Genomic DNA, 23,957 nt, shown 5'->3' on the forward strand with positions numbered 1-23,957 from the left:
AAATACAGCGAAGCAACACCGCATGTGCAAAAAACATCCCTCCTGCCTCTAAGTAAGTGCCAACGCTGCAGGGAAACAAAATCGAATATGCACCCAGACTGAGTTTTTTGACTGAATGTTTTTTTAATATTTAACAGCACCCAGTACTAGCGACCCGTTAAGAATCACAAATCCAATGCAACCTTAGAGAATCTTCCATCTTCGGTGAAGTAAGTGCTAGCACCCCCTTAATACTAATTCGATTGATGCCATGTATTGTTTAGTATTAAATTCACACAAGCGGTGAGAACAGTTAACAGTAAGCCATCCTCTGATTCATTACCCAGGCCAGATTGGAGGATACAAAGATGTCCCTTGTAAGAAGTGACAGAAAGAGAACGCATTTGAAGAATGAGGTAAAGTCCCCTTCCTCTTCTTTTTCCAGAAATGTTTATGAGTCTATCAATTCAGAGAATAGGAGAAGTTAAACATTCCCCAAATTTTTACACCATAGGTACACAGCTCAGCCCTGAGGAAGAACCCTGGTAACAGAACAAGGGTTTGGAAACGCGTCTGCTGTTCGGCTGTCCCAAGGGAGCCTAGCCTACACCTTGTAGATTACAGGATTAATAAAAATCCCCAATCACAAATAGGGCAATTTAAAATAACTCGGGAACTGAGAAAACCAAAAGGCCCATTGTGTTCCGTCACATTCATTTGGTATATTATGATTTGCACAGAAATAAGTACAGGTGTACCATATTGAGTTGTTTTATCACCACAATTGATGTAATCCACTTGTTTAACTGTTATTGAATGTTATCATTTATGTTTGCATTGAGTATCATTTACAAGATTGTTGTTTGTATCAACTATTTTAATTGTTAAGGTCGGTGAAAACCTCTGACGTTTGTGAATAATGCAAATGAGTTGAAATGTACAGTATTGTATGAATTAATACAAGAGCCTTCGTAATCTATGAAACGGAGGCCCAGAACTGCTAAATAAAGAGCAGCTTTGGATGAAATTCGAGCCCTGGCAACCCCATTTTGTTACAATGATTAATTGTCCAGCCAGGACCCGTAGGACAAAACCCCCCCCAGTGTTAAAAAAAATATTTTAAAAAATCTATTAATAAATTAACATTTCAAGTCCTCGAAATGTTCAACAGCTAACTTTACAGCATGTCACTTTAACCATCTGAAATTCAGAAGTTCTTTCAAAAAAAGCCACAAAAAAGACTAGCGGAAATAAAAACCACCAGATCTTGTATGAGATGTTAACTACGCTTCTCCAATTTACATCCAATGTGGCATAGAAACTGAGAATTCCATGAATATGTAACCATGTTGACAATGTGGCTTCTGTACATGAAGGACAACAGTATTACTGTTTTTCCTTCAAACTGCTTCAGCGTATATTTCACTTTCCGGGCCCCCATGGGCTGGAGGATAGCAAGCCTGAGAGAAGACTCTCCATTCAGTAACAACTAGCTAGATCTTTTCCTTACCCCACATAATATGTACCATACGCCACTGCAATGGTATATGTAAACGTTCAGACATTGTTAAAAGATCAATGCTTCAAATAAAGGTTCTAATGGTGTTTCATGAACAAGTGGCAACATTCCTAAAACAGGCATTTGAAATGCAATAGGTCTCACATTAATTAAGTTTGAGCTATTGGCATTGCTAAATATTGCAAAACCAATTGCAACAAAAGTCTATAAATTGTAGGCCAGAAAAAGTGTATTTATTTTTGTAGTAATGGTGGCATGCTGCGCTTTAGATGAATATGATAAAAAGTAAAGTGCGCCATACTGCGATTGCTACAATAGTTAATTGTGGCTGCGTTAACAATTGATGTGTGCACTGATGGCTGGTGGTGTGTGTGCCTGTAGAAATTGTGCACTGATGACTGGTGGTGTGTGTGCCTGGTGGAAGTGTGCGCTGCCGGCTGGTGGTGTTTGTGTCAGTTGAAAGCGTGCACTGACGACTGATGGTGTCTGTGCCTGTTGAAAGTGTGCACTGACTGTGTGGTTGTGTGTGTGTGGTTGTGTGTGTTGTGTTTGTGTGTGTGGTTGTGTGTGTTGTGTTTGTGTGTGTGGTTGGGTGTGTGTGGGTGTGGTTGTGTGTGTGTTGTGTTTGTGTTTTTGTGTGGTTGTGTGTGCTTGTGGTTGTGTGTGTGCTGGTTTATGTGTGGGTGTGTGTATGTGTGGTTGTGTGTGGTGTGTGTGGTTGTGTGTGTGTTTGAGGTTGTGTGTGTGTGTGGTATTCTGTGTGTGTGGTTGTGTGTGTTTGTGTGTGTGTGTTTGTGTGTGAGGTTGGGTGTGTGTGTTGAGTTTGTGGGTGTGTGTGTTGAGTTTGTGGTTGTGTGTGTGTTGTGTGTGTTGTGGTTGTGTGTGTTGTGTTGTGTTTGTGGTTGTGTGTTGTGTGTGTGGTTGTATGTGTGTGTGCTTATGATTATGTGTGTGGTGGTGTGTGTGCTGGTTGTTTGTGTGTGGTTGTGTGTGTGCTGGGTGTGTGTGTGGTTGTGTGTGTGGTTGTGTGTATGTTGTGTGTGTGGTTGTGGGTGTGCTTGTGGTAGTGTGTGTGTGGTTGTAGTAGTGTGTGTGGTTGTGGGTGTGTGTGTGTGGTTGTGGTAGTGTGTGTGTGGTTGTGGTAGTGTGTGTGTGGTTGTGCATGTGAGTGGTTTTGTGTGGGGTTGTATGTGTGGTTGTGTGTGTGTGTGGCTGTGTGTGGTTGTGTGTGTGTTGTTGTGCGTGTGTGGATGGGTGGTGTGTGTGTTGTGTTGTGTTTGTGGTTGTCTGTGTGGTTGCAGTAGTGTGTGTGGTTGTGGTAGTGTGTGTGGTTGTGCTAGTGTGTGTGTGTGGTTGTGTGTGTGTGAGTGGTTTTGTGTGGGGTTGTATGTGGTGTTGTTTGTGTGGTTGTGTGGTTGTGTGTGTGGCTCTGTGTGTGTGTGTGTATATGTGGTTGTGTGTCGTTGTGTGTGTGTGGTGTGTGTGTTGAGTTTGTGTGTGTGGTTGTGTGTCTGTGGGGGGGGGGGGTGTCTGGGGGGGTGTCTGGGGGGAGGGTGTCTCTGGGGGTGTGTCTCAGGGGGTCTGTCTCTGGGGGTGTGTGTGTTGTGTTGAGTTTGTGGTTGTGTGTGTGTTGTGTGTGTTGTGGTTGTGTGTGTTGTGTTGTGTTTGTGGTTGTGTGTTGTGTGTGTGGTTGTATGTGTGTGCTTATGATTATGTGTGTGGTTGTGTGTGTGCTGGTTGTTTGTGTGTGGTTGTGTGTGTGCTGGGTGTGTGTGTGTGTGGTTGTGTGTGTGGTTGTGTGTATGTTGTGTGTGTGGTTGTGGGTGGGTGTGGTTGTGGGTGTGCTTGTGGTAGTGTGTGTGTGGTTGTAGTAGTGTGTGTGGTTGTGGGTGTGTGTGTGTGGTTGTGGTAGTGTGTGTGTGGTTGTGGTAGTGTGTGTGTGGTTGTGCATGTGAGTGGTTTTGTGTGGGGTTGTATGTGTGGTTGTGTGTGTGTGTGGTTGTGTGTGGTTGTGTGTGTGTTGTTGTGCGTGTGTGGATGGGTGGTGTGTGTGTGTTGTGTTTGTGGTTGTCTGTGTGGTTGCAGTAGTGTGTGTGGTTGTGGTAGTGTGTGTGGTTGTGCTAGTGTGTGTGTGTGGTTGTGTGTGTGTGAGTGGTTTTGTGTGGGGTTGTATGTGGTGTTGTTTGTGTGGTTGTGTGTGTGTGGTTGTGTGTGTGGCTCTGTGTGTGTGTGTGTGTGTGTATATGTGGTTGTGTGTGGTTGTGTGTGTGTGGTGTGTGCGTTGTGTTTGTGTGTGGGTGGTTGTGTGTGTGGTTGTGTGTCTGTGGGGGGGTGTCTGGGGGGGTGTCTGGGGGGAGGGTGTCTCTGGGGGTGTGTCTCAGGGGCTCTGTCTCTGGGGGTGTGTCTCCGGGGGTGTGTGTGCTTGTAGTATGAAGTCCGCCATTTCTGTAAGGTTTGTAAGCATTTCCAGCCAGATAAAAGGAGGAGCAACTGAACGAGGGATTATGGCCTAATGAGCAGAGCTGCAGACTTTGGAACTGAGACAGCATATTCGACTCTCCGACATGCCGCCTTTGGAACTGGGACAGTATGTTCGACTCTCGGTTCCGCTCAACACCTTGTGATTCTGGGTAAACGGCGTAATCTCTCCATGTCTCAAAATAAAATATGCTTTCATGTAGTCTGGGGCTCATGGAAAGAGCTCTAATGTCCTTAGTTTAGGTTGTGTGTGTGTGGGTGTGTGATTGTGTGTGCATGTGGTTGTGTGTGTTGTCTTTATGTGTGCGGTTGTGTGTGTGTTGTGGTTGTGTGTGGTTATGTATGTGCTGGTTGTGTGTGTGGTTGTGTGGGTGTGGGTGTGTGGGTGGGATTGTGTTGTTGTGGGTGTGGTTGTGTGTGTGGTTGTGTGTGCGGTTGGGTGTGCGGTTGGGTGTGCGGTTGGGTGTGCGGTTGGGTGTGTGTGGGGTTGTGTGTGTGGGTGTGAGGTTGTGTGTGTAGGTGTAGTTGGGTGTGTGTGGTTGGGTGTGTGAGTGTGCATGGTTGTGGGTGTGTGTGTGGGTGTGTTGTGTGTGGGTGTGGGTGTGTGTGGTTGTGGGCGTGTGTGTGTGTGCGCGGTTGGGGGTGTGTGGGTGTGTGGTTGTGGATGTGTGTGGTTGTGTGTGTGTTGTGTTTGTGTGTGTGTGGTTGTGTGTGTGGTTGTATGGGTGTGCTTGTGGTTGTGTGGGGTTGTGTGTGTGTGGGTGTGTGTGGTTGTTTGTGTGGTTGTGTGTGTGTGTGTGGTTGTGTGTGTGGATGTGTGTGGTTGTGGGTGTGGTGTGTGGTTGGGTGTGGTTTTGTTTGTGTGTGTGGCTCTATGCGTGGTTGTGGCTCTGTGTGTGGTTGTGTGTGTATATGTGGTTGTGTGTGTGTGGTTGTGTGTGTGGTTGTGGGTGTGTGTGGTTGTGGGTGTGTGTGGTTGTGGGTGTGTGTGGTTGTGGGTGGGTGTGGTTGTGGGTGTGTGTGGTTGTGTGTCTGTGGTTGTGTGTGTGGTTGTGTGCGTGTTTGTGTGTGCGGTTGGGTGTGTGTGGTTGTGTGTGTGTTGTGTTTGTGTTTGTGGGTGGGTGTGTGTGGGTGTGTGGGTGGTTGTGTGTGTGGTTGTGCTTGCGGTAGTGTGTGTGTTGGTGGTTGTGTGTGTGCTGGTGATTGTGAGTGTGGTTGTGCGTGTGGTAGTGTGTGTGGTTGTGTGGGGTTGTATGTGTGGTTGTGTGTGTGTGGTTGTGTGTGTGGCTCTGTGTGTGGTTGTGTATATGAGGTTGTGTGTGTGGGTGGTGATGTGTGTGTGGGTGTGTCTGTGGGGGTGTGTCTCTGGGGGTGTGTCTCTGAGGGGGTGTGTCTCAAGTGGGAGGGCTTGTAGTCTGAAGTCCGACATTTCTGTAAGGTTTGTAAGCATTTCCAGCCAGATAAAAGGAGGAGCAACTGAACGAGGGATTATGGCCTAATGAGCAGAGCTGCCGACTTTGGAACTGGGACAGCATATCGACTCTCAGAGCTGCCGACTTTGGAACTGGGAGATCATGTTCGACTCTCGGCTCCGCTCAACATATTGTGATTCTGGGTAAACTGCGTAATCTCTCCATGTCTCAAAATAAAATATGCTTTCATATAGTCTGGGGCTCATGTAAAGAGCTCTAATGTTCTTTGTTTAGGACTTCGCACCATATGAAAGCTACCTTAAAACCAAGAGGAGGTGTTCTGCGGATAAGAAGAGAGTAGTGGGTCAGGTCGGTTGGAGTGCACTGGGCGTTCCTAGGCATTGGGGGGGGGGGGTGTATGGAGTTGCAGTGCTGACAGCCACAGATGAAGGGCAAGAGTGATTTGCACTGGGGGTTAGAGACACCAGTTTGGCAGAATTAGGAAATACTGGGTTGTGTGGTGCACGCTGCTGTAAGAAGGGGGGAGAAGGCAACTTGACTCGTGGTATGGTGGTCTGCGTGGTGCAACAGAGCTTGGTAAAAATATGCCCTCCCCCTCTTAATTAAACAAAGAACTCCGTTGTGTGTCCGTTTCTGTGGTAATGTGACCAGCTTGAAGCACCTGGTTGTGATTTTGAAAAGGTCTTCTGTTTTATATACTGTTTTATATACTCCAAGCAACGCAGGGCACGGTAAATATATAAATAAGCACAACATTCCTCTTGTGTGCAAAAGCATAATACTAGCGTGATAAATGCTCGCAGCATGGCAACCGTGCATACATTTTACTATGCACTTTCAATTTGGAAGAAATGGCTTTCTTATCTTTGAATACGTTAAACATTTTCTGTAAAAAATAACCATGTAAATCCTTTAAAAATTATGCACATACATAAAGTGGCATCTTTTTGCACTCCCTGAAACCGAAGAATGCAAAACATGTGTAATGCTACCATTCGTGCAAAAAAAAAATCTTTCAGAAATGTCAATATTGGTTGCATTGGCGGTAGATGTGTTTTATTCATATTGCCAGCTTAAGATATTTAGAATACAGATGCCATCAATTACGCAGACTTTCCCCCAGTAATATTAGCGTTGGCACCGCTATAAAACTTCAAGAGAGGGTGTTACGGAGGACCTGAGCATGCAACTGGGCGAGAAGCACACACTTTAGTTACTGTAAGAACACTATTTATTCTTATTGTGCGTTGTCACCTTCCAGCTGTGTGATCTTGCTCCTTCGGATGGCAAATGGTGATCACTTTCGCGGGCGCTTTGATGCTCTCAGTGGCCGCGCGGCTCCCTGAGAACCTCAAAGCGCCTGCGAAAGTGATCACGCAGGCTGACAAATGGTGCGGGCGCCCGGCGCACATGCACTGTACCCGATCAGCCTGCAGCCTTTGGGAGCACTTTCAAAAGCCCCTTACTAAATATCTTGCATAGCATCGCTTACGTGATAGCTAGGCAAGACCTAAAGAAGGGGTAAGAGGGAAAACATAGCGGCAGACAGGCAGTGCTGGTTGCAAGCTCTTGCTGTTCTACTGCATACTTGTGCTAACTGCGCTTCACCTCGCTCATCAGACGAAGGCATCCCGCACCTGGTTGTCTGTCTTCTCCGAGCGCTGCGGCGGGTCGCATGACTGCTTCTTCACCCTGGGGTGGATTCTCTGTGGCTCTGGCAGCTGGAACAGGCATATGGAAGAAGGCTGCAGCGTGGTTTGCCATAGGCCGACGTGCCACAGCTAGGATTGGCTTCCGGGGCATCCCGGGCAGAGGTAGCCGGAGAGTCTGCAGGGGGCCTGCTTTCTTCATTCTCGGCAGCAGTTTTCACCTCAGGAATCTACCAAGGGCTCCAACAGTGAAGCTGGCCCCAGAGTGCCCATGAGCCCAGCGACTAAGAAGAACTGGGGAAAGGGTTGCCCACAGGGGGCCCCCCTCTGACTGTATAGGTCTGCAAGATGATAAAAAAGGGACTGGAGGGGGGGCAAACAGATCTTGCTCTATCCATTCTAGATCCACAGATACACCCTTAGAATAGGAATATTTAGGGAGAACCAGGGATCCCCCTTTATGCAATAACCCTTCCCACCTCAACTAAACTGTTTAGCAACCAAGGGAAAGCAACTGTTACGGAGGAGAGACAGCCCCCCACCACATCCACTCCCAGAAAGACCCAGACGTGCGGCCAGCATAAAAGATAGCTGGGAGAAAAGGATGAAAAATAAAAAAATAAAGCGTGTTAAAATCACTCCTTCCCTGCGCTCCTATTTAATGGTCAAGGCGAAAGGAGAGCAGACTGTCTCTCCATCTGCCTCTCTTAGTACCCATCCCTCGCAACAATTCCAGTCTGGTTTTGAGGTAGAAACACATAGAACTATAGAGGGACGCTGTTCCTGTCTGTTTTGTACTGGAGACACCTTTCTTTGCGCAAACACTCTGGTGGGACGCTGTCCCAGAGTGGGAAGATCACAGTTGCTGGCCACATTGACACCCTCCCACCCTTCACGAAACAACACCCTGGGGGGGACTACAAGTTCCAGGGCGCAACGCTCCACCTTCCCGCTACCGCAAACGAGGTGGAGGGGTCACCACAGTGCAAAAAGCGCTGCCTCACCCCCTGCAGTATGGGCGGCGCCCGGGCAAAGTCTGGGCCAAGGGCTGGCCCGTCCTTGCCAATAAGAGGCAGGGCAGGGCCAGCACCCTTGGCTCGTCGATCCACATGAACTAAGTGGGGCTCTGTGGAATTTGTGCACTGCTATCTCCAGAAAATGTGAGTTTTAGAAGCACTGACTTTGTGACTAATTTGAATATTTGACCCACAAACCTTAATGATTAAGCCAGCGCTGTTGAGAAAGTTTTTATGATTATCATTTTGATATTTTCCTTGGTATTTTGGTTTTAGAGTAGCTGAAGATTTACTTTCAACGGTAAAGATATTTGCTGACATGGGGAAAAGGATAGCCATTGAGAATGACACCAATGGGGGTGGGACATCCGAGGGGGGGTCATAGGAAAGCCAATAAATCCAAAATGGCTAGCAAATCCGCAGCTAATGACTGTGTTCTAGGTCGCATAATAATAATACCAATATGCAATGCACACTAGCGGAGCACGACAGGGAGGTAGGGGCTTTCCTCTCTTCCACCGCAGGAGTAGACACTAGCATAGTAAATGGCAGGATTGACAGCAATACTACCACTAATATCCCATAAACCAATCGATTTTCGTTACTTCAAGACCGGTGCGAACAAAAATTGGGAAGGCTGGAAGAAACAGTGAGGTCTACCCTGTCCCCTAGTCCAGATGTAGTACGCATGAATATCGAGAATGAGGCAACAGGTGGGAGTGGGGTGGTTCCCCAAGCACAGCACCCAACAGAAGAGAGTGATACCTGTAGGATCATTACCGAACTTAGGGACGAAGTTAGTTCACTAAAATCATGAATCCTAGTGCTATCAAACCAAGTGAAGCTCCTTGTGAACAATGAGCAATCTAGAGTAAACACAAGCTAACTAACCATTAGTTCTCCACCAAATCATATTCCATCAACAGGCAGTAGCCCCACCTCAAAGCCTATGATTAACCCGGTCCCCTTAATGTCTATTCAAACACATCGCCCAATGGAACATAGAGATACAAGTCACATCAGAGCAAAGCTGGCTGATATTTAATATTACAATCTAAGGCAGATTCAAGACCAATGTCCCACCAAGAGTATCTTTATAATGTATGTGCCTAAAGTCCAGTTGATAGGCAAACAAGAGGACTATCATTCACTGGTCAACAAATCAATCCATTGGACCCGGAAAATAAGGGGGTACAGGATATCTCACAGCGCCTCCCATACGGACTCCATTAAACTCCATTTAAGAAACAAGAACTTAGTTCACAATCTTATAGCACTGGAGGCATGAACCTGCCTACCCGTAACCACCAACATCCAGATTAAGTACAATACCACATCCCTTTTTGCAAACGACATACTTTCTATCATCCCCCAGGGGACAAATCTCCTTCATCGAACAATTACTGGAAATCCTCTCCGGTAATGTCGATTCTGCAGTTCCCCAAATCTTCCTCTGTGACTTCAACCTTCACTGGTCTAATCCCAATGACAAAGCTATTACATGCCTGAAATCCTTCTTAGATGATCACAAATTGACCCAATATTGTGACAGGCCAACGCATAATAAAAGCGAAATCCGGGATCTCATCATCTCCAAAGGAACACAATATCATTGGAAAACATCTTCCCTTGTGACTGGTCTGACCACCACGTCATCATCATTTTCTACATTAACCGGGTGGTGTCAGTGAGGAAGCCTCAATCAAAGAAGCTAAATATATGGAAAAGGGCATTTAGACATATTAATACAGCGGAAATAGCAACCCAATGTAAACTTGCCCTTTCCGCCCAAGTTGTCAAGTCAGAGGTTAACTCACTTACTGACTTTTAGAACTCTACTATCTCAAGTATCATGGACTCCGTTGCACCAATCCAACAGAAAAATGCATCAACAAAAATTTCCAAACCATAGTTTAATGACAACCTAAACTCCGAACGACGCAACCTAAGGGCAACTGAACGATCTTGAAAATCCAATCCTCCCTTGGATCAACTAAAAGTCCTCAGAACAGTAAGAAGCTCCTATAAACAAACAAATGAAGAGCGCCAAGACAGACCACCTCAAATCTCAATTTAACCAAGCCTCTAATCGCCTCAAAAAACTTTTTGAAAATGTTAAACAACAATCGTGTGACGCACTCACTCGTTCTGACTCAAGACACAGGCCACACTCTTGCGACACTTAGGCTATATTTTTCTCTGAGAAATTCAAGACTCATCGATATTGAACTGGAATCTAAAAAGGCCTCGTTGCCATCCCATTGACCAGCGCTCCCTCACAACCCTCTGAACAGCCCGTAGCAGCTAGTCTGAGCACCAAAAATAATGCCTCTTGGGACACCTTCACCCGTTTTAGTGAAAGAGACATAAAAAAATTCTTCAGAATATTAACCCATCCAATCACTTTAACGACCCGCTACAACCCGCCATTTTCAAGTAAAGTAAGGTAGTCATCATGCCCACCTGGAAAAATATTGTCAATGCCTCACTGTCTCAAGGTATGATCCCTGACTGCCTAACAGCGTCTCAAGTTTCTCCTATTTTAAAAAAACCTAATGCTGATAGGGCGGAAGTTTTCGAAGTCTGCACTATCTCCAACATCACTACCAGGGCTTGAAAAATCCACTCGACCGCTCGCATATGCGAGCTAAATTTAACGAGGTCGAGCTGCTTTTAGGTCCTACTCGCCCTTTCTGACGAGTAGGAAGACAAACTAACTTTTGTCCTCGGTCTGTGAAAACGGAGCAAATGTGACAAGATATCAAGATTTAAAGGCACTGCTATTGCTCACAAAGGTAATGAGCAATAAAGATGCCTTTAAATCTTGTTATCTTGTCACATTTGCTCCGCTTTCAGAGACAGAGGTCAAGTAGGTTGGAGTTAGGTTGAAGAGATTTTTCAAGGTACTAGTCCTGCAGGACTAGTACCATTTTTTGGATTTTCCGAGCCCTGACTACTCTGGCCAAACTCCTTGAAAAATGTGTCCAATCCCTACTTTGTGCTCACATTGAAAACGTCGAACTCCTAGACCATCACCAATCTGGCTTTCGGAGCGAACACAGCACTGAATCTGCTCTCATTCATGTTTTTAATGACATTTTAAAAAAGCTCGACCACAATGAATCCTGCCTCCTGATCCTCCCTGACCTTTCCTCTGCATTTGACACTGTAAATCACGACAACTTATTATCAGTTCTGGAACACAGGATGGGCTTCTCTGGTCTGGTGTTACAATGGTTCTCGTCCTTCCTCCACCACAGATCTCAAAGAATAAAGATGAACCGCTCCCTATCCCGGGCCCATGCCTGTATCCAAGGGTGTCCCACAAGGGTCCGCTTTATCCCCCATACTATTCAACCTATTCATGTAACCTCTTGCAAATGTACTAACTCAATGAACATTCTCTTCCACATGTATGCAGACGACACGCAACTTTACCTGAAAATCTCCTCCCCTGACAATCTCACAACACTAAACACTATCCTCATGAACACGCAAAACTGGCTATCTGAGAAACACCTCCTACTCATCACTTCCAAAACCAAATTCTTGCTAATTTCTCCTCCGAATCATACCCCTAAGGTAGACCTCTGGTTGAACCATCTCACTGCCTTCATCTGCCCCCGTCATTATTGATTCAGCCAAACCGCTTTGAATCACCCTGGACAATTCAGATGAGACTACTAAGGAATCTCAAATCTTTCCTCCCACAAGCTGACTTCAAGCAGGTGGTTCAAGCGCTGGTTTGGCCGAGGCTAGACTATGGTAGTGCTACACTATGTGGCCTCCCGAAATATACCTTGGCACCCCTTAAGGCAGTATTGAATGCGGCGTCCAGACTGACTACGGGCACAACAAGATCTGCGCACATTTCTCCAGTTCTAAAATCTCTAAATTGGTTGCCTTTTGAAGCAAGAATACAGCTAAAGATCGCCTGCCTGACTCACAAAGCTCTCCATCTCAAAACCCCCAAATATCAATACCAAAAGCTAGAACTATCTGGAGGTGGTAGACCCTCAAGAAGCGCTAACACCTTCCTTCTTAAACCACAGATATTTCGGAAAAAAGAGAACTTGTCAAAGAGCTTTCCCTGGCTCCGCTCCACGGATCTGGAACTCTACCCCTCCTGAAATTTGAAGACTGACCTCCACAATTGCCTTCAAAATGGAAGTACAACAATTCCTCATGTGCAAGTTCTTAGCGTAATTTGGCTCTTTTCATTTGCTTGAAGATACTGGACTTACACCCTCATCCCTTGTACTGATGTTTTATATCCCCTGACCTAATCTTTTCTTCCCCTTCCCGATTATATTTATATATATATATATTTAGTTTTTGCTTCTTCAACTATTGTACTGCTTTGTTGTAACCTTTATAACTGTTTCCTTTGTTTTGTTTTGTTTTTGAGGTCTGCCTGACCATCCTTAATTGTGAAGCGCTCTGATATCCTTCTGGATCATGTTCGCGCTATATAAAACTTTATAAATAAATAATAAATAAATAATCCTTTCGTCTTAAAACAGTCACATGTACACAGATGGTTGGGCACTTGATGGGATCCGATTCCTCTCTATCCCTGAATGACTGACTGAGGCGCCTAAACACATCCCACAAGACCTCCAGCCCAGTGGCGTGACGAAACGTGAGGGGGCGCCCCTGCAAAGCACATGGAGGAGCCCCCAGCGGCGGCCCAGCCCACCACCTACCACTCTGCCCTACCACTCAGAAATCTAGTAGATTTTGATTTGAAACCTCCAACATTTAAATGAAATGCCTCTATATTGTCTCTCTAAGTTCTAATGAGAAAGTGGGAAACACTCTTTATTTTATTTATTTAATTTATTTAAAGAGTTTTATATAGCGGTGGCTTGGCCCGAAGGTATCAGAGCGCTTTACATGAGAATCAACAATGTAACAGAAAAAGATCAACAACTACATAATACATCAAAAATAGGCAATACAATTAGGAGAGGAGAGAAAGGAGAGACAAAAGTAGTGGATGGGGCAAGGGAGGTGAGAGAGGGAGGATGAGGGAAGAGACGACAGTTGAGACGAAAGGAAGTCTGTCTAAAGACTGACTGGGTAGGTGAAGTCCAAGGAGGGAATCCTCGGCCTGTCTCCCCTATTGCTAAACCAGGAAGCTCCATTGGGCATCAGATAAATAGTTCAGTCTCAATCATTGAGAGAGGAGAGAAGGAGAGACATAAATAGAGGGAGGATGCGGGAGGAGACGACAGGAAAGACGAAAGGAAGTCGGTATAAAGTCCGACTGGGTAGGTGACGTCCAAGGAGGGAATCCCCGACCTGTCTCCCCTATAGCTAAACCAGGTAGCTCCATCGGGCATCAGACAAAATAGCTAGGTCTCAATTTAGGAGGGAAAGTTCACAGATAAACAGGGTGGGGACTAAGGGCCAGGACAGGTGAGGCAAAGGTCAGTAGCAGGAAAGTGGAGAAGAGTAGAGCGGGGAGGGGTAGGGGGAAGAGGGAGATAAGGTCAGGAGAGACGCAGGAGGGTTTGTTGCAGCCGTCATCTTAGGCAGGTACAGGCAGTATTTCAGGAGCACTGAAGCCTGACAACCAGGCTCAAGTGCCCTCTCCCTAAAAGTGACAGGAGTAATTAGCATTCCTAATTGACAAGGACTTTACCCCCACCTTAGAAGTCGCTGGAAAGTGGTACTGTGGTGCACAAGGCATGAGTACACAAGGCATGAGTGGTACACGAGTACCCAGGGCCACCCTGAGTGACCCAAGTAAACAGATAACAGCAGGCCTGCCATTGAAGACTGCAGGAACGGTGCTCGCACCTCCATTTCCACTTTGTCCTCACCATGTGTGACAAAGCCACAGCACTGGTATAGGTATAAGTCAGTCACCCCGTAGAGAAGGTCTCGAGTCCAAAAGGCTGGTTTATATATATATATATATATATATATATATATATATATATATATATATATATATATATACACATATACACAGGTAGATTCATGAAGCCGAAATCGGCTTGCAAAAGGCCAGATCCTGAGAATCTGGCCCTTTGCGAGCGCTATTTTTGCATTTGGGATTCATCATCCCAAATGCAAAAATCGCAATTATAGAAATCGCTAAATTGCGAAGAAATGCATTTAAGGAATCTCAATTTGAGATTCCTTAAATGCAATTCATGAACCATCTAAAAATTGCGAATTCGCAATCTGGGGCCACTATTTACCGCGAAGTATAACTACGTGGTAAATAGCAAAAACTTTGAAAAATGCACTAAAGTGCATTTTTCAAAGTTTGATGTTGCGCACACACATGCCCTAAGGGTATGTGTGTGCGCAACATATGTGCACACATCAATTTCAGGGGTGCAACAGGGTGTCCTTTGGACACCCCTGCACCCTTGAAATCGCAATCTCAATTTGCGAATCGCTAAATGCGATTAGCAAATTGAGTTGGTCACCCCATTCATTCCTATGGGCCTCTAGGCCCATAGGAATGAATGGGGAGATATTTCTTAATTGCGACTCGCAATTAAGGAATTATTAGAAATCGCTATTTTTTAATGGATTTCTTGATGAATAGCATTTTGTTATTCCTTAATAACGAATCAGTATTTTTCGCTATTAAGGAATCGCAAAATGTGTTCTTGATGAATCAGGGGGATAGATTGTAGGCATGTAAGTGCGCGCTTATATACTTCTGTAATAACTTTACCACTACAGTACACTATAAGTGATAGGCGGTCCATAGGATAACATGGGATTGGCACCTAGGCAGACCTGGGTTGCTAGCTCCCTTATGGTACTACTTCAATAGGTCGAGTTTGCTGTCAAACAACATGCCTTCTCTCCCCTGACACAAATCTGGTGTCAAGGGAAGGCATGCACCCAAGTGGCAACTTCGTTGACGTGCTTTGGCTGGCAGAGCCAGGTTTTCCCGCCCCAGCTGCCGCCAAGACAGGCTTCTGACTACCTGCCAGGCAGTGTGAGCACTCCCTGGAGTAAGAACAAAGGATTACGCAGGATGGAGGTCACACCTCCCTCCTCCAAAGCAGGGCTAGTGAAGTGACACATCAGAACGGCGAGTTTCAAAGGCTTCACCTGCTCTGATATACATCTGTGCTGTGTCCCTGAGGAAGAAACAGCCCGCCCCCCTTCCCCAGGCACGCTTGGACCCTGGCAAGGTGGGAAATTAGGTATACAGGAAGTGTACAGCTCTGTGGTGAAGAGCCTGATCTGTACACTTGAAGTAGCTTTCTGCCATCTTTCGAAGGGCAGAAATAGTGAGCGCTAGGTAGTACAGGTGACCTACATGACCGGATATGGTCACCTCAGGGGCGGATTAGCTGTAAGGGACTAGCTGCCCATTGACTACTAGCTGCCACACCCTTAACTCCCCTAAATCCATGATTTTAGAGTCCCCCGAAATCAGGCCCTCAGTTCTGCCGACCAACTTCAAGAAAGGACCCTAAGAAGACTGTTTTCTCTGACAGCAAGACGTTGCCCCTGCATCAAAGCAAAAGAGGGATACTTGATCCCTGTGGCAACCCAACTTAGATCTGTGTGGTCGACTTTCGTACATGGCCAAAACTCGACACTCCATAGCAGAAGCACCTTCATACTCCCCTGGATTGGTGCGATCAGTCCCCTTCAAACCGTAGATATAAACAACGTACAGAATCCAAAGAAAGGCTGTCCATCTCCGAGGAATCGGCCAAAGTAAAGTAGTAAGTGCATTCTGGGAGTTGTAGTCCGTCTCTCATCAAAGTTTCAAACTCTACCACACTCCCCTTGACCTCCAGCCCTGTCTTAGTTCTTTTTCGGTCCATTTACTGCAACCAAGGAGTCTTGGTCACCAGTCCGGTAACTGACCCCTTAATCGACTCTGCATTAAGAGGGCACTTCACAACACATGCGGTCGACGTCACAAACGACCCCGCTCTTGTTCTGTTTTATCCCCTTTCTGGTGGTGTTGTCTCTATGGTAAAAGCATCTTTGGCGCAACCCGTTTAAAGTCCACTGACAGCTCAGAGCTACTTCTGTACATGGACTCCCTGTGCAGGGTACTTTTGAACTGACTGTTGGACTCTGATCCTGGGACCCCAAGGACCCTGTGGAGAAGGAAAGTAACTCAACCCTGAAGGGACCGATTGTCACTAAGCAACTTTTACCATTGACTGCAATGTTAAATACCCCTGTTTAAAACCCACTGACATCTTCTAAGCTACCTCTGAACCCAGACTCCCTGAGCAAGGTAAAAGCAATTGACTGTTTAAACATGGTCCTAGGAGCCCAAAGGCCTTTATCCTGCAAGGGTAGGAAGAAACGACTGAAGTGACTAGCAGATATCCCCATTGACAGCAATGTTAATAGTCTGCAGTATTTTTAGGATTTCTGTATGTTTGACATTTATTTTCTAATGCCTTTAAAATGCATAACCATGGTTATATGCATGATAAAACGTTTGTTTTGGTGTCTAAATTTACATAAAAATATGCTATATTTCTATAAATTGGTGTGAATTTCTATTGAGTCGTGTCAGTTACGTATGCACCATAATGAGATGCAAAAGGTTTAACACATGTTCCCCCGTAATGCGTGACTGCTTTTTGCCACACTACCATGACTAAGCTAAGGATTATTGTTGTTTAATCCAAGGATCATCTTTGAGGTATTGTGATAATATTGTATGGTAAGGTCTTACAACCTTATAGCACATAATACTCCACTTTCCTACATTGGTACCCAGCACTGTGGATCCTGAATCTGCCTTTTGTAGTACGACTGGTCATAAGTGAATTTTCAAGTGAAATCCACAAAATTGTCCATTAGCATCAAAAAGTATTTGTTTCAGACTTTTTTCGATTTTTGTAAATTGGCTGTAGGGGGCCCTCTGTAGATCCCTATACCATCAGAACAATTTTAAAAAATCGAAGTGAGTTAGGATATAGTTTTAAAAGTTTGTGTAACTTTTAAAAATGGCGCAAATAAAAGTTAGGCACAATGGAGTCTGCACAGTATCTAGACATGGCAGGTGCCTCAGCCCTGAAGATCATGGTCTAAGGACATTGTGCAAGGCTTGGGGCATTCGTTTTAAGTCTACAGCTAGAAAAGAGGACCTTGCGAGGCTCCTCAACTCCTACGGGAGAGAAAAACAAGCTAGGGAGAACTCACCCTCAGAGGTACCTGAAGGTAAGGATGTGGATCTGGCCCAAATTGTTGACAATGAAGAGGATGGTGAAGACTCCGACTCTCCACCATTCCCCAGACTCCTTTCAACAGTGCGAAGTTACATTAGTCATGATAACAGGCTTGCTCAAATCTACCTGGAGGACAGAAAGCTTGCCTGTAAGAGAAGAGACTACCGCTTGGGGTAAGAAGGGTTAAGTTGTGTTTGAAACCTAAAGCTGGCGGCAGCAACAAAAATGATACGAGAGAACCTGCACCCGGACTCCCAGAGTAAGGTAAAAGTAATTGGACAGTTAAGACTTATTTCTGGGCCCTTTACGACCTCTATCCTGCGCGAGTAGAAAGTAACTCGACTCCAAAGTGACCAAGTGTCACTAGCAGTTTCCCCCATTGACAGCAATGTGAAATGTCTCCAGTATTTTATGCAGTTATTTTCTAATGCATTGAAAATTCACAACTCCGGTAAAATGTATGATAAAAACTTTGAATGGTGTCAAAATTTAGATAAAAATAAGCTCTATTTTTATAAATTGGTGTTAGATTTCTATTGAGTCATGTCAATTACTTATGGACCATAATGGTACTGTAAAAGGCTTAACACATGTTCCTACAGAAATGCAGGACTGCTCTTTGCCACACTACCAGGACTTAGCTAAGGCTTATGGTTGCTGAATCCAAGGATCATCTTAGAGGCACTGTGATAATATTTCACACTACAGTCTCACAACCATACCACATAATAATCCACTTTGCCACATTAATAACCTTATTTCACAGCAGAACACCAAAGGTTTCTCCCGAAATTATTGAGGAACACGCGCTTGATATTAATGCGTTTCTTATGTAAATTTGTGGTCAGTTCACATCTCTCAGTTGGTGCGGTGGCCGTGTCCAAATCAAAAGCTACACTTAATCATGTAACTGAATAAGTTGGTTCTCAGTGGAACTCGACACATGCTGGTGAATACAAAGTGGGCAGCCTCCGTCTGCACAGGAATAATTTCCCATCACTGAAAGGGCTCTGGGTAATTCAAATACCAATCACGTGTTTTGGTAGGGCTCCACTCTGTTTCACTTGTCCTCACAGATATGTGGGGTTCTAAAAAAAAAAAAAAAAGTGGGGGAGGGACTCACCTAGTTAAGCAGTATGCAAGTGACATCACAGCATGTAACATCACGGTGCGTGACATCACACCTGGCGTCATAGGAATTGACATCATAGGAAGGGGCGTCACAAGCCACGACTTTAAAGGAAGTTACATCATAAGAAGTGAACATCAGATCTTAAGCCCTCACATATATGTTTAGCAGGCCTATCATGAGTATATTTGAGCGCAATTCGGGTACAAATGAACACCCTCCTGATTTAGGCAGAAGATTCACACTTTTGTAAGCCACACATAAAACAATTTTGTCTTTTGCCAGCGTAAAGCTTCCTTTACCCAAGGATTGAACAAACTCTCCAGCCAGCCTACTCAACCAGGCATCATATTCCACATAGACGTGATAGCTTTAGCTACCTGCACTCTCCAGAGGTGAAAGCACTCTCCTATGCAAAGTATTCTTACCCACCTGCACTCATTTTTGGAGATTGGGGCTTATTTTTTGCCAACAAGCCATGACCAAAAGCAAGAGAGAAAGACAAAGGGAAGAACAGAGAGAGATAAGAAAACAATGATGAATGCAGAAAAGGAGATGAAATAAGAACCCTGCAAGAATAAGCAATTTTAGGGTAGTGAAAGAAAAAATATATTGGAACCTTGACATTCAGCAATAGGACCCTAAGAAAAAGTTTTGATGGATGCACAGGAACACCCTAGTACCACCCATTTAATCCCTACCTAACGTAAGATAATGCAAGGCTGGGCAACGTGTGGTATTGTACATCCAAATAGATTTTGTGTCAGCGTTATGCCAGAAAAGTGATTTAACCCCGAGGCAAAATCTGGGCCTCAACTTGTACATTTTTTTTTTTTTACTCTGCTACAAAGAAAGTGGCAACAAGAAGAAAACTGACAGTATATCTGTTCTGGTTAATTGATTGCAAATACTTATTTTAACATATCATGGGGTTAAGGCACCTGTTGTAGAGATATGTGTGTTCCCAGTAAATCGGAGTGAATAATAATTGTAAGATAATAACTCCGGAGGTTAATGTACTTGCTGGAAAGATCTGTGTCTTGTCTAGCCTCAGTTTCGACTCCAAGTAGCATAGCTGGTTAATGGAAAGCACATCTTGTAACATGCAGATGACCGATTTAATTTTATTTAGATAGGTAAGTGCGTTACTGCTTTGAACATAGAGAACCTTAGGTTAGTCACAGTTGCATTGTAATTTTTCTAATACAGCACAGTGAGCTATGGAAGATGTGACTTCTACACCTTGTAACCCCCCCCCCCGCCCCCTAGTTGTATTTAACACATCCTATACAACAATTTACAAATGCATATGATTTATTGCATATGTAATATGCACGTGTGATGTAAAACGCTCGACACTCTCCACTGGGATGAGCAGCGCTATACAAGAAAAAATAGTGGTACTTAAATGATTTCAACGCCTCCTCAGTGGTAGTAAGTGCTATATAAATTATATGTATTTAGTGTAAATACTGGGACTGACCAACACAACTGAGATTCTTACAGTGAATGCATATCTTGTACACAGTGACTGAACAAAGTGCAAAGCTGCATGTGTAAAGTGCTGTAAGGTGTTAGCCTTGGTTTCCCTTCTGCTGCATTTGAATCTAGGTGTGAGGCTCCTGACTGCTGCCAGCCAGGACTGACCATAAGGAGGCCTGATGACCCCTCAAATTCAGCCTTTGTTTTGGGCCCAGCAGGAGTCTTAACCCCTTGAAAGCTCATGACGAGCTGAACTCGTCATGAGCCACGGCGCTCCGGTGCTCATGACGAGCTCAGCTCGTCATGAGCCGTGGAACGCTCGCATGCGGGGATAATTCCCCTGCTGTGTTGAGCGTTCCACGGGAACGGGTGTGGCCGTGACGAGCTGAGCTCGTCATGAGCACAGGATCACCGTGCCTCATGACGAGCTGAGCTCGTCATGAGCATGCGAGCGCTGTGCACGCCCCCCTCGCCCCCCCAGCACAGCGGGGGAATATCCCCCGCAGCGAAGGGGTTAAATAAGAAAGCCCTGTCCCCACCTGCAAGTTGCTACTGATCAAAAGCAGACAACTTGCAGGCGCTGCTGCATGTGTCCCGGTGTTTGAAAAGGACACGGGACGAGTTTAGTACATTATTAAATGGGGCCCAACTTCTTGGCAGGGTGGAAAGCGTCCACCCTGTAAAAATAGTGTGTGGACGCCGTCCATTCGCGTGTACCCCCGACGTGTGCCCTGTGTATACGGCGCTATGGTTATTTCAGTGCATTTAAAGTGAGAGAGTGACTTCATTGTATATCGACGCACGTGTTTGTAGTATTTGATCCCTCTCCCCTGGAGTAAGCCCCTTATTGACCACAGATTTTGCGTCTTCCTGCATTTGCCATCAGGCAGATGGCAGCGTGAAATAACTGCCAGGGATGTCATCGCTACAGTAATTAGTTGCTTAACTTTTAAAACTCCAACCACCTTTTACTAAGATAATGTTGTCAGGTATGGTTTCGTCCTCTTAACACCTTGGCTGCTAGGCGTTTTCCCCCCCTGTGCTGGAAATTGCCATTTTAGTGGCACCATGATGAGCTCAGCTCGTCATCAGCACATGACACCCGTGGGTGATGACGAGCTGAGCTCGTCATCAGCATCGAAAGGGTTAACCACCAACACTGACTTTACCCTTTTTAAAGCTGACTTGACAGAAAAGTTTTCTGCAGACCTACTGTCCCTTAAAATGTGCATAAAACGCTATACTCCCTTACCGTCATTCTGCTGATGCTGCTGCTGTTAGGACACAGCTTTCCAAACTTTTCATGTAGGTGACACACTTTTTCGACATGTATCATTTTGTGACACGGTAATGCAGTGTAGCAAGCGAGCAAGCCCGAACCACCTAAAGAGGGTGGGGGGCGGGGTACATCCCCCCCCCGGGAAAATTTTGAAAAATGAGTGGGCAAATGGTGCATTATCCAGCATATTTGAGAAAGCAGGAAGGTTAATAAAGCAATAGTGAATCTGTTCTAACAAAGACAGTGACTGGCAAAAATGGGAGAAGGTTACGCCAACACCCCCCTTCATACAGCCACACAATGAACACCATGTATCAACACAACCAACGATCATATACTCCACACACTACCATACACCCACACATACCACATCACAACAAAACTCCTGTAAGTTCCCTAAAAACACAAAAGTTGAATGGGCATTAAGGCCGACTAATATATTAACAGTGCCTTTGCCATAAAAATTAACAAGGCGCACAATTAATGAGGGAATGGGCTACCTTTACCTCATGCGCCCAACCCCACCAAACTAATTGATCCTTAACTGTCATGCCTGGCACCCAGTCTTCTCACCATCAGAGTAATATAACATTAGACACAATGTAAAACATTAACTACTTTATATTCCAAAACCTCCAATGTCCTCACAGTCAGCCATTTATATTGACAAACCCACCATTGAAAGATAACACCTCCCCCATAAAACGTCCATCCACACAACATGATATAGGACTGCCCAACCACCATTACACATCGGCATAGTCACCGGCATATGCCTTCACACTACTTACAGGACAAATACATGGCTAATTTTATATACTCACACCCACCAACATACATCCCTACTCCAGCATAAAATGCACACACATGCACCATTATATACCAACACACTTGCCATACTGCATCAGACACTTGCAATGGTACATGTTCATAACCACCATCTGACATCCACCATCATATTACAACACTTTGGCCCTCATGCACGGACAAACAATGCATTTACCAGCATGCATTGTCACTCCAAGAACTCAGTCACACCATCATTCAACCTTTTACAGTACACAATTATAAATATATGGACCAATTAAAAAAGAAAGTAGTAAATGGGCATCTATAAAAGTAAGTCGGTGAAAGGGTACTGAATTGCATTTCATCTCTTGTGGAGAAAGACCTGTCCTGTACCCCTATCAAATTTGAGGATGGTTAATTTCCCTTCCCATCCTGGAAGGAGTTACCTCATTTCTTGGCTGACGTAAGTCTCTGATCATTTCCAGGGTGAGAGTTATTGATTGGATTTTGAGAATGCCCACAAATGTACGAGCTTTGGGTGTTCAAAAGGCTAACCATGGCTTGAGTTTTAGACTGGAAATGCATTTTTATGGTCCCTTCGTGATTTGACCCCCCTTCCTAATCAATAAATCTGTCAAAAGCATCTTCTTTCAGGTTTTTCTAGAAGTAACTGGAATGGGAATTAAGGGTTGGCTTTGTTGTATATGCGGATTAGGACACAAGGACAAGTTGAAGGTAGGACCGTACCTCATTGCTCAACACTGCAGCCACATACTTTCTACTGGCTCTAACCTTTGTACGTTTTTTTAAAAATTAGCAATCTATTCATGAAAGTTTAAAACACAACCTCAAAATTATCTGCACCTTGAAGACAGCATCATAAACAATAGGTCCCATAACGCAAAGCTACATTTAAAAAAAATAATAATCTACACCCTTAACTTAAAAACTTTAATCTTGTTCTCTTCTTTTTGCTGTAGGCAACCAAAGGGCATAGCGCAGTATTTCTCGTACGATTTTCAGTAAACTTTCCCCTATTTAAAAAGCACATTTTCAAGCTATCTTTAAACTAAACGTGATAAATAAAATGTATAATAATGTGTTTGCATGGTTCAGAGTTGCCATCTGGTGTGTCACGGACTGAATAAAATAAACTGTATTTTATCCCGTTCGTCTACACATTTATGCATATAACATGAAAATGCTGAAGTGTGATGAATGCCCAACTTTGCTTAACTACGGGCATGTTTAAAGGATGCCAGTTTGCATTAACTCAAAGTTCCCCCAGACTTGCTTCAAACGTTTGGCACCAGAGCAGTCTGAAGATAGTGAAACTTCCTTCCCGCTACCAGCATGTCATTTGAAAACTTCTGAATAGAATTTACCTCCGGGCAGTGCTCCTCGTCTCCGGACCTCCTCTTCTATTTAAAATATGCCATACCGAGTGCCTGGGATGGCAGAGGCGGCTCCGTGGACTACCTGCGCATTCAATGTTCAACACGCATGACAAAGGGAACAAGGCTTCCCAAACACACGCTCCTCTCCTGCCTCTGCGTACTATGTCTGACATGCGCAGACCGTCCTGCTTATTAGCATAATAAAATTAATTCTTGAGTGCTTTTATTGAACGCTAATGTGTGCAAGATGCAAATAAAACCACACCATGAAAAAAAGGGTGTAATTGGGACACGCCACTAGAGGCATACTGTATTTTATGTAATTACACATTTATCATTTACTACGTTCATGCAGATTAGAATACTAGAGCACTAATCTGCCTGCAGACTTCAGTGTCGCGCGACACACCGACTCCCCAACACACGGCAGGCACAGTACCGTGTCCCGACACATAGTTTGGAAAGCTCTGTGTAGGATAAGGACGCAGACATGACGTAAATGCGAACGTGAAAGCGAACGCGGGAGATGACGGACTGACGTCACACGCCAAGACGTCCATTGGCGTCTTGCAGCTCCCGCCCCCAGGTCCCTGGCTTCTCTAGTCCGAGTTACAATGTTCCA

General features: G+C 44.9%; 1 protein-coding gene across 1 annotated transcript in view; it reads right to left on the bottom strand.

Moving 5' to 3' along the window:
• Positions 1-23,459, bottom strand: part of RMI2 (RecQ mediated genome instability 2) — a 60,961-nt gene extending 37,502 nt beyond the window's left edge. The window contains exon 1 of the mRNA XM_086941410.1: positions 23,324-23,459. The gene's annotated coding sequence lies outside the window, so the exon portion shown is untranslated. The remainder of the gene's footprint in view (positions 1-23,323) is intronic.
• Between the last annotated feature and the right edge of the window lie 498 nt (positions 23,460-23,957).

The sequence above is a fragment of the Lissotriton vulgaris genome, chromosome 10, assembly GCF_964263255.1.
Source record: "Lissotriton vulgaris chromosome 10, aLisVul1.2, whole genome shotgun sequence".
NCBI classification, from domain to species: Eukaryota; Metazoa; Chordata; class Amphibia; order Caudata; family Salamandridae; genus Lissotriton; species Lissotriton vulgaris.